The 15018-nt window shown below is 38.8% G+C and overlaps 1 protein-coding gene across 6 annotated transcripts in view; it reads left to right on the top strand.

The window, feature by feature from the left end:
* GLIS3 (GLIS family zinc finger 3) overlaps nucleotides 1-15018 on the top strand; it is a 441081-nt gene that overhangs the window by 200109 nt on the left and 225954 nt on the right. The gene's annotated exons all lie outside the window — the stretch shown is intronic.

Raw genomic sequence — 15018 nt, forward strand, 5'->3', positions numbered from 1 at the left:
GTAAAACTGGAACCTGGACCTTGGCTCTTAGTTTGTATAATGGGATTCTGCAAATGACTTCATGAACTGTTTTGTGTTCTGCATTTTAAACAAGAGTTTGTGTACTTACTCACATAAGCTCCACACAGATCAGTCACTGAGCACCTCCTACATGTCGGGTGCTGCCCATCTATTTTACATGTCTTAGTTTACTTGAAGTTCCCAAGAATTCTGTAAGATAGATGCTCATTGTTATTCCCAATCTGAGGCAGAGAGAGGTTTAGTCTTTGGTGGAGCAAGGATTGCAACCCAGGCAAGCTGACTCCAGGACTCCTGTCACCCTGTAGCTGCTATGGCCTGGTCAGGGTTGGAGAAGGCTGCTCTGCTACACAGCAGGGGCCATTCTAAGTTTCTGCTTTGTGGCTGTGTGCTGTCTGTACTTCCCAGGCAGCCTAGCCCATGTGTGGCAGCCTGAGAGTCTGTCCATCAGCCCTGTAAGCCTGGGAGTGGAGCTGCAAACTCCTCTTAGGAGTGTGTCCCAGAGAGTGGTAGCCCATGAGGGCATCAGAACGGCTGGGTGCTCACTCAGAACTCAGCCTCATCTGGTATCTTCTGAATCTGAAACTTGTGAGGGGAGACATGACAGTTGGATGGTGTGACAAATCCCCAGGTGACTGGGGGTATTTGTTGAGGTTGGAGAACCACTGCTTTAAGCATCCTGCATTTAGATGAATGTTACCCATCAGTGCTCTTACACAAGCCCAACTGTAGTGATCATTCTTGTAAATTGTTGCAGACAAATATATCTCTGTCTCTACTGTACTATAGAAGTCAGGTGGTGAGTATTAGAGGAACAGGTGTGCAACGTAAGTGGAGTAGTTGCAAGGTTATAAAGCTGGCTTCCGATCTGAGATTGGCAACCATTTATTTATTTATTTTTTAAATAGAGAGATGCTCAGTTAAGGGGCCAATATTTTAAAAAACAAAGCAATAAACCCAAGAAAAAAAGGATCACAAATACATTCCACGTGTTCTATGGCTAAAGCATATGCTTTTGTTTAAGAGTTATTTAACTACTAATTTGGACTTTCAGTTCTATTTGGGGCTGTATGTGAACTATAAAATGAGTGTGGCTTTGTTAGGCTGGCTCATGTATGTCACAGGGCTTTTTTGAACTCACTCGACTTTTATAGAAGGAAGAAACCAAACAATCACAACAGCAGCACAGCAGTATAAAAACAAAAAAAACACAGTCCTGTCTAGAAAGTCAGTTCTCTGTCAGGTGTAAAAATCTCTGTAATAAGCAGGATGTCATAAAAACAAGTTCATGCTTGGCTAGACTTTTCAGTAAATTGCAAAGAGAAAAATATGTCATGTTTTATTTACAGTGAATGTATTTTATACATAGGGATTAAGACTTGATAGCTCAATGATGGCCATTTAAAATGTCCCTGGAAGTTTTATAGAAAAGTCTCCCCCACCAGAAAATTAGCCCTGTATTGCCCACGTTATTGTTGAACTGAAGACACTAGGACTCCATTGCCATGGGCGAGTGGACCCACCGCACGCTGTACCCACTCTCCACCTGGGGGCATTGTGCGCTGTGCTGTCATGGTGCTTGTGCCGTCAGCTAAGGGCCACGTAGCGTGGTTCTTCTCACAGTGGCCCCAACCTTGTCATGATGGTGAACAGCACAGAGGAATTTGAGCTGTGTGTGAGCCCATGTCCAGAAAATGGTCAAGCCTGAGTGTTATCCAGGCGAACTCTAAGAGAGATCAACGGCTTGAAAGCAGTCTGGAGAAAGGCTTGGAACTGGAAAGGGAAGATGAAGGGACTATTTCCGTCATTAGAGAACACACCCCTGCCCAGCCTTGCTCAGCCCTCTCTAGAGACTGACATAATAGGGTGTCCCAGCACATGTGTGTATTTTGAGCTCCAACCTTTATGTTGCACAGAGCCACTGGGTTCATTCTCTGGCCAAAGGGGGTTACCGAGGCAAGTAAATGCTGCCTAATGCTTTTCCTCTTCGGTGTGTTTCTTGATGTTGTATTGTTTATCTCTTGCTTTGTGACAGATGAATTCTTGTGGCTTTTATGAAATTCTCAGGGTGACTTTTAATAGGCTATATTAAGAAAGACTTTAAAATTATAAAATTGCTGTAGCAATTTTTCTCCCAGAGAATAAAAATATCAAATTAGGAGTTGTGGCAAAGGGAAAACACTTTCATCCTTTCCCCTCTGGTGGCAGCAGTCCTGGGAGCAGGTGTCTAGTAGTAAGAGCTTCTAAAATGTAACAGTATTGGCAGCTGTCTCCTAAGCTTTCACACAGTACTCTGTTCTTTAGCACTTTGCAAGTACCCATGTAGTCCTTTTAAAGTCAGAATTTGAGATCCAGAATAGAAGAGTGAATGCTGGCGGAGACTTCAAGGTCATGGATGAATTGGGAATAACTCATTTTAAACCCTTACTCTAATCCAACCCCAGCATACTCCACTGGCAAAGCTAGTATCAAGTTTGGTTTAGGGACAGTTAACTGATACTAATTTCTATTTCCCTAGGATCATTTCTGAATTGTTTAAGGGATTCTTCTATACCTTGAAGAAAAAAAAAAGAGAGAGAAACTGCAAGATTTTGATTAAGAACGTTCTCCTGTGACTTTATTTTCTTTATTCACATTGGCCCAGTGGTTGTATTACAGATAGCTGCTGTGCATATTTCTAAGCATTGTACCTTTGAAATATACCCATAGGTGTTTGAAGCCCATGCCTCCCAACCAATGATGCACTGTTTCCTTATTTAAATTTCTGGAATGCTCTGTGACAATTGCTAATTCCTGACCTGAGTGGAAGTTTTTGGTATATTAGTATGCTTTGAAATGGAAAGGCCTCACAGATCTCTTTGCATAATATTGGTTGAAGCATCATAAGCGACTTTTGAAGGGGAAAAAAAAGATCCTAGTGGTGAAAGGAAAAAAAAACATGACAAAGATAGCTGTCATTTTCCTGTGAGCACGCAAGTGCAAAGCTCTGAGTGTTAAAGCACAGATACACAGAGCAGCGCTTTTGCCTTGCCGCCATGCTGTGGAGCTCTTTTCTGTCATGGTAGGGTCTCTCGGGTTGGCCCAGGAAAGGTCTGTAGAAAGCTTCCAAGTAAATAATTGCAGGCTCAGTAGCACCAGATTAATTAGTTGATTACTTAATTATTTAAGTATTTGAGTGCTGATTACTTGCTTTGGGGTATAAGAATTTGAATATTTGGGACAGAGTAATAATTCCACCCATACTCTTTCACCTGTGTATGAGAGAATTATGTAGAGCCTACACAGAAACACACACACAGAATATCACCACCTCCTTTGGGGGGTTTTTTTGATTCCAGAGGGTTTAGAGAGACAGTACTTGTGTCTGGGGACATAGTCTTAGATACCTGAGAGATCTTACTTAACAAACAGAATTTCTCAGGAAATAGTCCACATTTTTCAGTTTGCTCATTGTTCTTCCCCCTGTCAAATCTGAACTTATCCTAGTCATTATCCATTAAAATATTATGCCCACAAGAGGGGAATTCAGCACAGGATGGATATGTATGGGACCTTCTTATAAGGAGGGGGTTGGCTAACTGAAGAATCTGATGGACTTTTCTATAAAGCTGTTCAAACTATGAAATCTCAACTTCAGCAGAGATAGTGAGGACAGAATTAAGATCTAGTATGTAAATATATATATATATAACATTTTGAGTCAGATAGAATCACTCAAGAATCTCGATTACAGATAAATGCAAATTGGACCAAACGGATTAAGGACGCAATGGTTGTCTCTGTGTCCTGGCGCCGTGTGCCCTGAGTCTTTGTCTGCATCCAGCAGTGATGTCACAGGTAGCTGGAGCATGTCTGGAGCTTCTCTTCCTGTCTCCCGCAGGCTTCCCCTCCCAGACGCAGATTTTCAGAGTTACACTTCAAGCTGGAGAAGCCAGAGTGGTGTTTTGGTTGGTTTTTCTTTTAAAATCCACCATGGTATTTTAGAATGATTCCCAAATCTGTCATAAAAGAGCTTTGGCAAAATAGCAAAACAGCTGTAAAAGGCTCTTGACTAAATGTCATGGCTTAATTTCCCTGTAAATACGCATAGTAGCCCAAAAAGCACCCCTCCACACACACTTTCATTTCAATGTCTTTCCGCCTCCATCTGAGGCAGGCATGCAGTTGAGAAAACCCTTTTGATGTTCTGGGGAAAAAAATAGCCTAGTGTTTGACTGATAGGTTAAGAGAAACTTGAGGTTTTTCAGATGGTAAGTATCTGTGAGAGCCACTGTGGACTGTTACAAACTGAGGGCCTTTAGTATGCTTATGGGCCCACGTGCATTTAAATTTATTAATGATTTTTATATGTAAATATCTTATCTCTAATCCTGCTCTCTCCTGGGGATAGCACTGAAAGGTTTATGAGCCTGGGGTTTGGAATGGCTGAGGAGCCAATCCTAAAGCTCAGCTACCAGCTGGGCAGCCTCAGCCTCTCCAATGGTTTTAGGCCCAGAGGCTGAAAGGGGACCCGAAGGAACAAACTGCAAGCCTCAAAATCTGGAAGACAAGGTGGCCAATTAATTCTCTAACCATAAAATTTTAGAGGTGACCGGTATCTTAGAAATCTACTCTGCTCAGCAAGTTCTTACATATTCAACAGAGCATTTCTATTGAGCCTTACCCAAGGCCCTCAAGGCTTCATAAAACTTGAGTTTTATAGTATTTCTGCTAATCCCATACATTTATTGGAACTAACTCTACTGACTGGACATGGACATTTATTTTTCTGGGCCTTAGTTTTCTATGAGTGAGACAAGGGGGTTGGATTATAGATGATTTCTAAAATCTTGTTTTCTGATATTCTTTCATCAGTGATCAGACCTGATTTATTGGTTAAGACTGTATTGAGGAGAGAAGCTGAATAGATACAGTAAACACACACACAAACACACACACACACAGAGTGAGAAAAACCCAAAAGCTGAAGTCAAGAAAGAATAACCCCCCCTGACAGCATTCTCTTTGTAATTTTCCACCGTATGTCTAGTCTATCTCCTTCCATGATCTCATGAAAATTGTGGGCAGCTGTAGGAACATGTAGACTGACTAACTTTGCAATTAGTGACAGATGGAATTGTCTTCTCTGAAATGCTTGCTCTTTGAGCCCCAGAATTTTCTATAGTATCTGCTATTTTATTTCAATTCTACAAATCATACTTGGTCATTGTAAGCTAATTGGAAAGTACAGAAAAATATTGAGGAAAAAAGTATATTCACCACTCAAATGCTTAACTTTTTTTTTTTTGGTATCATATTAGTCAGTCTTTTCTTTTTGTGTATATATGTATTTCTTTGCCCTTTTCCCCTTCTGTGAGTTGGAAGTTTTAAATTCTGTATGTAGGTTATTTAAGATTAGTTTTATAGTTAAACAGTGTACAACTTTTTCTCCAGTTAACAAAATCATGAATGAAATGCTCTGTTGATTCTCAACTTGTTTAAGATAAGAAATAAAGAATCTTTTGACAACTCCCATGCAACTTTAAAATTAGGTCATTAAGATGATTTAAATATTATTGATTTTTATGAAATTTTACATTTGGAATTCAAAAACAATTTTAAGAATTTGCCTTGTTTTTATAACTTATAAATGATGTTTAATTTTAAATAGAACGCTTAGTTTCTGAACTCATGGTTGCTGTCAGCCTTTAAAACTAATTCTTCTCCATTTTTGAAACCTTAATTTTGAGTCCTTTCTCTACCAGTTGGAGGGTTTTTGAGAATTCTTTTTCAGGAAAGATATATAGCATACCACTTTCAGACTTTATACACTGTTTTCTGTTTACTGAGGATTTTTTTTCTGTTATCTTTACTCAACAATGATGAGTCTACTTAATGTTGAACATTAGTATTATAATCATTTTCTTTTAAAACTCAGTGGTTGTTGCTTCATTTTATTTATAATTATTAGCATTGTGGAGAAGAAGCCTGGGGTCAGTCTATTCTTTGCTTATAACCTTCTTTTTTCTTGCTTTGATGTTTTTGGGTTTTCATTGTCCTTAAAGTGAGACATTATTAATTTTTTGTCTCTCCTAGACTCTGATGTGCTACTCCCTATCTTAAATGTGGTTTTAAATTTGGCAAGTCTGTTTTACATCTCTATACCATCCTTACAAGTTTTCTCTTCATAAGGGCTTACTCTAGTTCCATACACAAAGTGCCTGCTTGAATCTTGTAAAGACAAATGGAAATTCTAAAGATATTCTCCTGGTTCTTGAACTAAAATGATTTCATAAAAATGCTTTTTGCTCTCATCCTTCATGACTATTTCCTTCTTTTGACATCATCATTTTATAGCATTTTTTTCACCATCTTTTCCTCTGTTCTATACTCTTTCTCTTTTTGTTCACTCCTTTAAAGGAGCTTCTCTGTTTGTGAAAAATAAAATGTTGAGACAGATTATCAGGCAGAGTCCAGTCAGGCAACACATCTCACCAGTTATTTGAAGAGGGATAGTTTAATGTGAAGTATTATTAAACAGTCAAATTATTAAATATTAAAAGGAGGATTCTAAGGAACATGTGAATTGTAAATGCAGGGCGCAGTTCCTTCCTCTAGAACTGAAGGGGACCATGTAAGGAAGGAACTAAGAATCTCAAAGAGGGATCCCCTCTTGCCCAACCAAGGTTGAGAATTAAATCTCATTGGAAAGGGTGGCTTTGCTGCTAATTGTGGTGGACAAGTTCAGTGGGTGCTGACCAGAACTGTTCTACATGAAGCCTCTGTTGTAGGGCCAGCTGTTGAACAGGAAGTCACTCACAATGGTGCCAGTGGGCTGAGGCTGGTCCTCAGCATGATGAGCACGGGGTACTGTAAATACTCACTGGGCCTTCCACATACTGCTGCAGTGGTGCAATAGAAGCAAGAAGAAAAAGCACACCAGAATTAAGGTGAATGCCCTTTTTCCATTATGTCATGCAATGGCCCTCTGGGTTCTTCTCTTGACAAAGCCTAATATTACACAGACTGGCAAAGGAGAAATATTTACAGGGTCCAGCTCTAATATCATAAAGCAGTGGAAAGAAGGGTAGATTTGGAGTTGGTAGTAAGTTGATAACTATCTAAAGTAGTAGGGAGAGAGCTGGAGCCATAATATTGATGGCAGGGAGCTTCATATTTGTTCTGATGAGTTACTTTTTCATTTTTGTTTGACAACCAGAAGGTGGCCAGGACAATACCCTGGCTTTGCAAATGGTGCAGGCATCATCAGCATCAAGGGCAAACTGAGAGTATGTAGTCTAGAGGTTTCCCACCGAGAGAGCCTCCTAGAAACCCTAGATACTTCTAGAAACCCTGCTAAGGTTCAGATAGGTTCCCAGCTGCCCCTAAATAATGGCTGGTAATGGGCTTTTGCTGGAGCCTCTCCCACCCCTGTGCCGGGTGATTGCTTATGGGGGTCAGCCTTCCCTACAGACAACTACTATTTGCTCTTTTATTAAGTAGAAATACCTTGAAATTTCTAGTGTATGAGTATTAGATTGGCCTTTCTAAATTCCTTAAAGGATTTGAGATTTTCCTGATTTTTTAAAAATATTCTTTGGTTCATTTTAATAGGATTATGGAAGAAGGCTGAGTTATATATGTATACTTGTATGCCAGGAAGTCTCATATTTTTAAATGTGCCACAAATCTGTTTTTCTGTAGTTGTTTTAGCCTTATATTAAAAAGTCCAGTCATTTTAACCTGTATTTCTTATGCCCTTTCTAATTGACTTTAAAACTATGTGATGCCCTCTCAGGGCTAAAAATATACTGCATACTTAGCCATTTAATTTTTAAGAGTGTCATCTACATATACAGTGTAGCCAAACTCTAGCGTCTTAAACAGACCTCTTCACCTGGAATATTCTATGCTTGTCAGTTAAGTTAATTAGCATCACACTGATTTATGGATTTAGAAACATTTGCGTTTTGCTACTTCATTTTTTTCTGGCCCTTAGGAAATTTATAAGGTTAATACAGAGAGTTCTATTTTAGTAAGCCTGTTAACTAATTGGTAGAACATGATACTTGTGTTACTTAATACATTAAGGCAGAAGAGTTGGCAATTTGTATAAAACAAACAAATTTGATGTTAATTTTGAAAAAATGACAGAAAAATTCTCTTTGGCTGCTATATAGTATTGGTATGAAAAGATTCAAAAGTAAAACAAAAAGTGAAGGAATTTATGTAGCATGTGAAAATGAAACAAATATCGTAGTACTTAAAAAATACACTGTTCCACTTACCCTTGACTCATCTTTTGTTCACTGTCTCCTGATGTTCCTTTTTCTGTCTGGACTGTGTTTCTGGTCCAGCGGCCTCTGGAGGAACAACTCTGATTCATGAAAAACCTGAGAAGGGCCCTGGGAAGGGGTGGTTTGCAAGTTCCACAGCCTGGGGGAGTAATCGGAAAGGCAGAAATGCAGACCAACAAAAGAAAAAAAACAACTCTGGGCTCTTGATGGGGAATAGAATAAATTTCATTGCCCTTTGTTAATTTCCAGAATCAGACTTTTCCCCTCTAAAAAATTAGTGCTAGTTTTAATCTTCATGTGTCTCTGCTCTGCTCCCAGGCAATGGGTAGTGGTGCACCAGTTACATCTACAATACTCATGGTTCCCTGGGGGGCAGTAGGACCCACCGCACCAGGACATGGGCCCAGTTAACATGACTACATGCTCACTTGCTTTTCTTTATTTTTTTTTCTAAATTGGTCTTCAATTTCAGTTTGAAGCCCATTTCCCTATATGAAAAAATGGAAATGGGAGTTAAGGGGTTTCCTTCTGACATTGGTTAGTTTTATGTATCTTCTCTAAGCAGATGGTTTGAAATTGAGTACTGGTTATGAAGAGGATGAGCTAAAATGGGGATGTGGATCTTGTAAAACTCATATTATAAAACCTAATAGAGAAATTTTCTGAAATAAAGTTAATAGTATAGAAAAGATGGCAGTCAAAACTTTGAACTAATCTGTAAATTTTATGTAATGTCTCTGCTTTGTTGTATAAAAGCTTTAAATTTTTGATAGTAACATCCTTCAATCACTTCTATTATTTGTGGATCTTTGTCTTATTTAAGAAGGCTTTATTTATCCTAATCTTAAAAAAAAATTATCTGGTGTTTTCTAATACTTGTATAATTTTTCTCCTTACTTTTGTTTCTTTATTCTTTGTGGAATTTATTTCTATGTATGATACGACGTACAAATCCAGTTTTTTTCTTGAATAAATGTCAGTTTTCTCAGCACCGTTAAATGAAGTCTATCCTTTCCCTACTGAGATTATATGCTATCTTTAGCATAAACTATATTCCAGTTTTTGCCTTATTCTATTATTTGGTTCTCTCTTCTGTTTCAGCAGTCTATTTGTCAATTATTGAGTCTCTGCATTTCAGAGTTTTAAGCTTTAAAATATGTTTTCGCATCTGGGCAGAATAGTTTTTCTCAAAATTTTGTTGATCTTACAGATTTTCTTTCTGATTTTAATGGTCCTCAAAATCCGCTTGATAAATTCTATAAGAAAACTATCTTGTGGTTTAGATTGGAATTGCATTCAATCATAGATAAATATTGAAAACCATTCAGTTTCTGGTATTTTATCTATTTGTTCATGTCTTTATGTCCTGCAGTGAAGTTTTATGATTTTCCTCATGTGTATATTTCACCTTTATCAGTATTATTATTGGTTATTGGAAACACACACACACACACACATAATCACACACACTCTGAATAACTTCATCTTTCAATTGTTTGGTTGTGTCTAGAAAAGTTTCTTTTTTTTTTTTTAAGATAACCTTGTGTCTGACCAACCTATTAAACTCTTTCATTTGCCTTAATATTTCTTTTGAATTGATTTTTGATTTTCAGTTGATTTTTCTAGATATTCCTTTCTAACATTTACATTTCATTTCTTTTCTGGTGTAACTGCTTTACTTAAGGACTTTGAGGCAGGGTTGAGTTCTTAGTGGTGAGATGAAAGCAAATACGTTTGTCTTGCCTGTGATTTTAGTGAACATGCTTCTAATAAAACATTTTTAGAATTCCTTCTCTTTTTAAATCATGGAGCTTAATCTTACCTAGAGCCTTTTTAACCTCTTTTGAGACAATAATCTGGTTGGATTTTGATTCTGTTAATGTACTAAATTGCATGAATAGATTTCCAGATGGTTAATCATTGTTCATTCCTGGAGTAACCATTCTTGATGGTAGGATTTGATTTTCAATAATATTATGCTTTCCTGCACCAATGGGCCAGATACATAACCCCTCCTTCAGTATAATTTGCTACATACCTCTAAAAGTCTTCCACACTGAGATATCCATCATATTCCATGTTTTACGAGTTAGAATTTCACTAAGTAGGGGATAAAAAAGAAGTATAAAAAATAAGAAAGTACAAGTTTTGTACATTTTGCTTCTGAGAATATTGTAAAATATTCAAATGAGGTACCTAGTCAGACCTAAGATGGTGTTGGCTCAGAAATCATTTTTTCATTTTTGCATTGTTCTTGGCAGGACTGCGACTCAGTTCATTAATCATTAGTCTATTTATTAATCTGGTGAGATAAGGATTCAAGTGGTAGAAATGAGTTTATTCCAACTGCTTAGTCAATGTAATAACAATAAGAACTTGTGTCACTTGTACACTATACTTACTATATGAATAGCATTCTTAACATATGCCATCTAAATTAACCTTTTCAGCAGTGATGGGGACAGGCAGAAGGGTTATTATCCCATTTTATAAGTATGAAGCAGATTTGGAGAAGATAGTGGTTCAACCAAGGTCCCATGACCAATAAATGGCACAGCTGAGACTAAACCCCCAAGTCTTCTTACTCTTAAACCAGTATTCATTCATTCATTGCCTTGTATTTTTGTTTGATGAAAACTAGGCCTTCTATGTGTCAGAAACTGGCAGAGAAGCAAAGAAAGTTTAGAACTCGTTCTTGCCCTTCCACCTCCCTCCCACTCACATCAGTAATTTCGATATGAGGAAATAAATTAGGAATCCTCAAGAAACACCTTCTACAACATCATGAAGATTTTCATTGTGAACTGCCTTTTCTTTATCTCCTAAATTAAGGTAATCACTAAGCCACTGGGAGCATCTTTGGGTCAAAGAACACACAGTCCTATACAGACATTAATTTTCACAACCTGGCTACTTAGTGTGGGTAGGCAAGGAAGGGATTAAATCTCCATATTGTGGTAATGAAATTGTGTCACCGAGGCACTGCAACAGCCCAAAACCTGGGAGCAAATGAAACGAGGACAGAGGGGTGCCAGGACCCCTGTGGCCTTCTCCCCTCCCACACTCTCCTTTACTCCCTGGCCTAAAGAAGCTGAGCTGTCCCAGGAGAGAATGCTGCCTCGGGATACCCAGACCAACTGATAAACCAAAGGAGCAGAATAAAGTATGCAGTGACAGTCCTTATTTCTCACTTGCTGGAGTTCTAGCATAATTTTTTAGAGAATATGCACAGTTCAAGTTTATAGAAAGAATAGCATGTTGCTTTCTTCCTCTAAAAAGGTTTTGGGGTACCATGATGTTGGCCTTCATGATGCTTTTGATAATTCACATATTTTACTGGACTGTCATGCCAACATACAAATTTAGAAAGAATTCTTGGTATCTCATGTATTAAACTGTCCTAATATGTACTCTGTAGTTCAATCTTTAAATTAAACCATTCTGTGACTATTTAAATGAGGCTCCAAGTCTAGAATGAAAGTCCTCTTTTTTTCTCTTCTTCTGATAGAATGTAGTGTTAATAATTGGCATTGTTGCTGTATAAGTTAACAATCGAGCAGCAGCCATCATAAAGCAGGCTAATATAGGATGGTGTGCAAGTCTAGCTGAACCAGAAGACTGTGGAGGAAGCTGTATCTGAAGCATGCAAAGGATGGGCCAGAAGGTAGGGACTCTCAGGCTGGCTCTGATATCCATAGAGAGGCATGGGGTAGGGTCTAGGAATGGTGCCTGTGAGCAAGGTTGACACTTTTGATTCTGGGGCAGAGACTTTCTGACTTATAGAGAAAAAAGGGAATACTATCTGAAAGCCACCTATTGTGAGCTAGGAGGGAGCACTCTAAGGTTGAAGGGACCAAGTGATTAGATTGGCTAGATCCACAGAGGCTGGGAGGAGAATCAAGAACCAGATTCATGGTTGAAAAGACAATGCTTATTATTGGGAAGCTAAAGTGAAGACAGAAATGAGAGACTGAGTGTAGGCAGTTACTTTTGGGGAACTGAGAAAAGAAAGAGGTGGGAAAATTGCATTGAATGAAAGGTTCTTGGTAGGCTGGAATTTCCAAACTGGGAGCTTGGGTGAGCCATCTTTCAGTGGAGTGTCTGATGTGTGCTCCAGGGGCTAGCAAATGGGCTCAAAGGAGCTGGCCAGGCTGGCTAGGAGCCTTAGGTTCCTGGAGGAAGGATGCATCTTGAATTCAACATGGCCTTAAAAGTAGGAGTAGGGTTCTGGTTTAGATGAAGAGAATTGCAAGAGAACTTCACACTTGCTCTAACAATGAGAATAAGCAACAGAATAACAGATGTTTTAAAATCAGCAGAAAGCCAAGGACACAAAGAAATATACATAAATTAAATTTCAGAAAGTGACAACCCTTTCTGGGAGAGAAGAAACCCAGGGCTGCTTTCATCCCTGGCAGAGTGGTATGAAGAGGAGGAATCTGTCATAGGCAGGAGAAACTAGTCCAACTTAAAATAACTTGGAATGGCTGAATCTTGGATGGCATGACTGTTGAGAAAGCCAAGAATCTCCAGCCACAGAACAAGCTTACACTACCTTCTAAATCTTTCCCATGGACCTTCACCAAGTACATAGGGGTGATAGGCAGAGGCTAATAGTAGGGCAGAAAAGCTGACCAAGCTTCCCCTTAAGGCATGGATGGGCTTCCCTAAGAGCAGGGCAGTGGCCTTATGAAGGTTGACTGGGACAGGGCAGGGGAACCAAGGGAAACCTTATCACGGCATGCTGGCATGTTCTGAGACACCATCAAAGAGCAGAGAGAGAGACATGCCAGAGGTGCAGAGAACCAGCATCTATAATGGAGAATGAAGAGAATTTCCTAATGACCCAAGAGATGCCTGTCGGACTTTAAAGATGAGTGAGATACCCCCAGTTTGGAAAACTAATGGCTTAGTGTAAATCAGAGAGAGGTCTCTGAAATCATATCAGTGCTCGGATCTCAAGCCCTGCTGCTAAAAGTGAGAGTCCTGATCCCACCCTCAAAATATTGAAGCCCCTGAGTATTGAATCTAACTAAAGCAGCAGAAGTCCAGACCCAGGTCTCACTAGATGACTCAGTGCTCCCTCTCCCCAACAGTCACCTTGCCAAAGAAGGGTGGAGACCTTTACTGTGGCTAAATATTATTAACTCACTCTCTATTGATCTTTTACACAAAATGTTCATCATAAAATAAGTTACAAGATGTATGAAGAAGCAATTGAATGTGACTCTTCCCCAAGAGTTGAAATACTCAGTGATAGAAGTAGACACAGTGATGGTCTGCTGTTGGAACTATCAAGCAGGATTTTAAATGATTATATTAAGTGTACTCAAGGATCTAGGAGGAAAAATGGATAACATGTAAGAACAGATGTGGAATTTCAGCAGAGTGATGGGAACTTTTTTTTAAAGTAGCGACAGAAGTCTAGAAAGTCAGAAAGATCAGTAGCAAAGAGGGACACTGTGGAATAGAGCTGGAATTTCTGAAGCCAGAGGAGTTCCACTTACCCTCTGCCATGTTTTTTGCCCCCTTTGTGTATGTGTGGTTCATAGTTGTTAATTGTGGAAAAACAAAAACAAATAAAAAGTAGAAACAAAGCAAACAGCAACAAAGTTATGGCCTATAGGCAGTTTTGGGGCTGGAGAAATCAGTGGCCTGAGAAGTTAAATCCTGGATTTACTTCTTTTTCTCAAGGAACAAGATACATTTGTGATTCTGTACAATCCACACATCAGGTGATGTCCTTTGTCTTTTGGCCTTAGCTTTGTTTGGAGAAATCACTCATTCAAAAGAGCAGATGCACCAAGAAAATGTCTGAGTTCCAAGGCCCAGAATAGAGATAAACATCCATACATATTTTTGGAATGTTATACTTTCTTTATAGGTTTTTTTATATGTAAAGGAGATCAAGGTTCATAGCAAGAGGCATGTAGTTTTTGCATAAGTCCATCATCAAGGCCTCTTTTCTCAAGTTTTGTCAGTGGAGACCACTTTTTCTTGGAGCATTAAGAAGTATTATCATGTCTTTGTCAAGAAGTGTCAAAAGGTCTTTTTATTATTGTTGAAAAAGTTAAGTAAACTATTTTTTTCCAAGCTGCATTTTTCTGTTCCCTATGAAGTCAGTTTGACCTTTCTTTTTTTTTTTTTTCATTTGAAGAGGAGTGAACTGGTTCACACAAAATGTGACTTTACATTGTACCTTTCAGTCAAGGACAAATAAGGAGTCTGAAGCAGACCACAAATGCCTGCTAAACTTAAGCCTTTTCCAGAAAATGAAAAAAGACTATCTCTTTATCTGTGATTACCTATTCTAAAATTGTTCTTTGTCACCTATTTCTGTGCTTCCCTGTTCAGCTTTTTAGAATAAAAGTGTTCTGATATCTTTATTAGCTATTGGGGAGGGGTTGGGGGTAGGATGGATCCAACCAGAAAAAGTTCAGTTTGAAATAAGTCAGAACTAGCTCTGTAATATGCAGGGCCCAGTGTAAAACTTAAGTATGTAGCTCCTTGTTCAAAACTTAAGAATTCTAAGATGGGGACAGCAGAGCATTAAACCAAGTACAGAGTCCGTCTGAAGGTGGGGCCCTGTGTGACTGCACAGCTTGCATGCCCATGAAGCCAGCCCTGGAATTAGTATAATCTTAGCTACTGTTCCTTAGGACACTGTGGACCTTGCATGAGGCTGTTCATCCAGATATTTCAGAATCATGGTGTTAAATGAGAT

Source organism: Manis javanica, chromosome 2 (genome assembly GCF_040802235.1).
Source record: "Manis javanica isolate MJ-LG chromosome 2, MJ_LKY, whole genome shotgun sequence".
Lineage (NCBI taxonomy): Eukaryota > Metazoa > Chordata > Mammalia > Pholidota > Manidae > Manis > Manis javanica.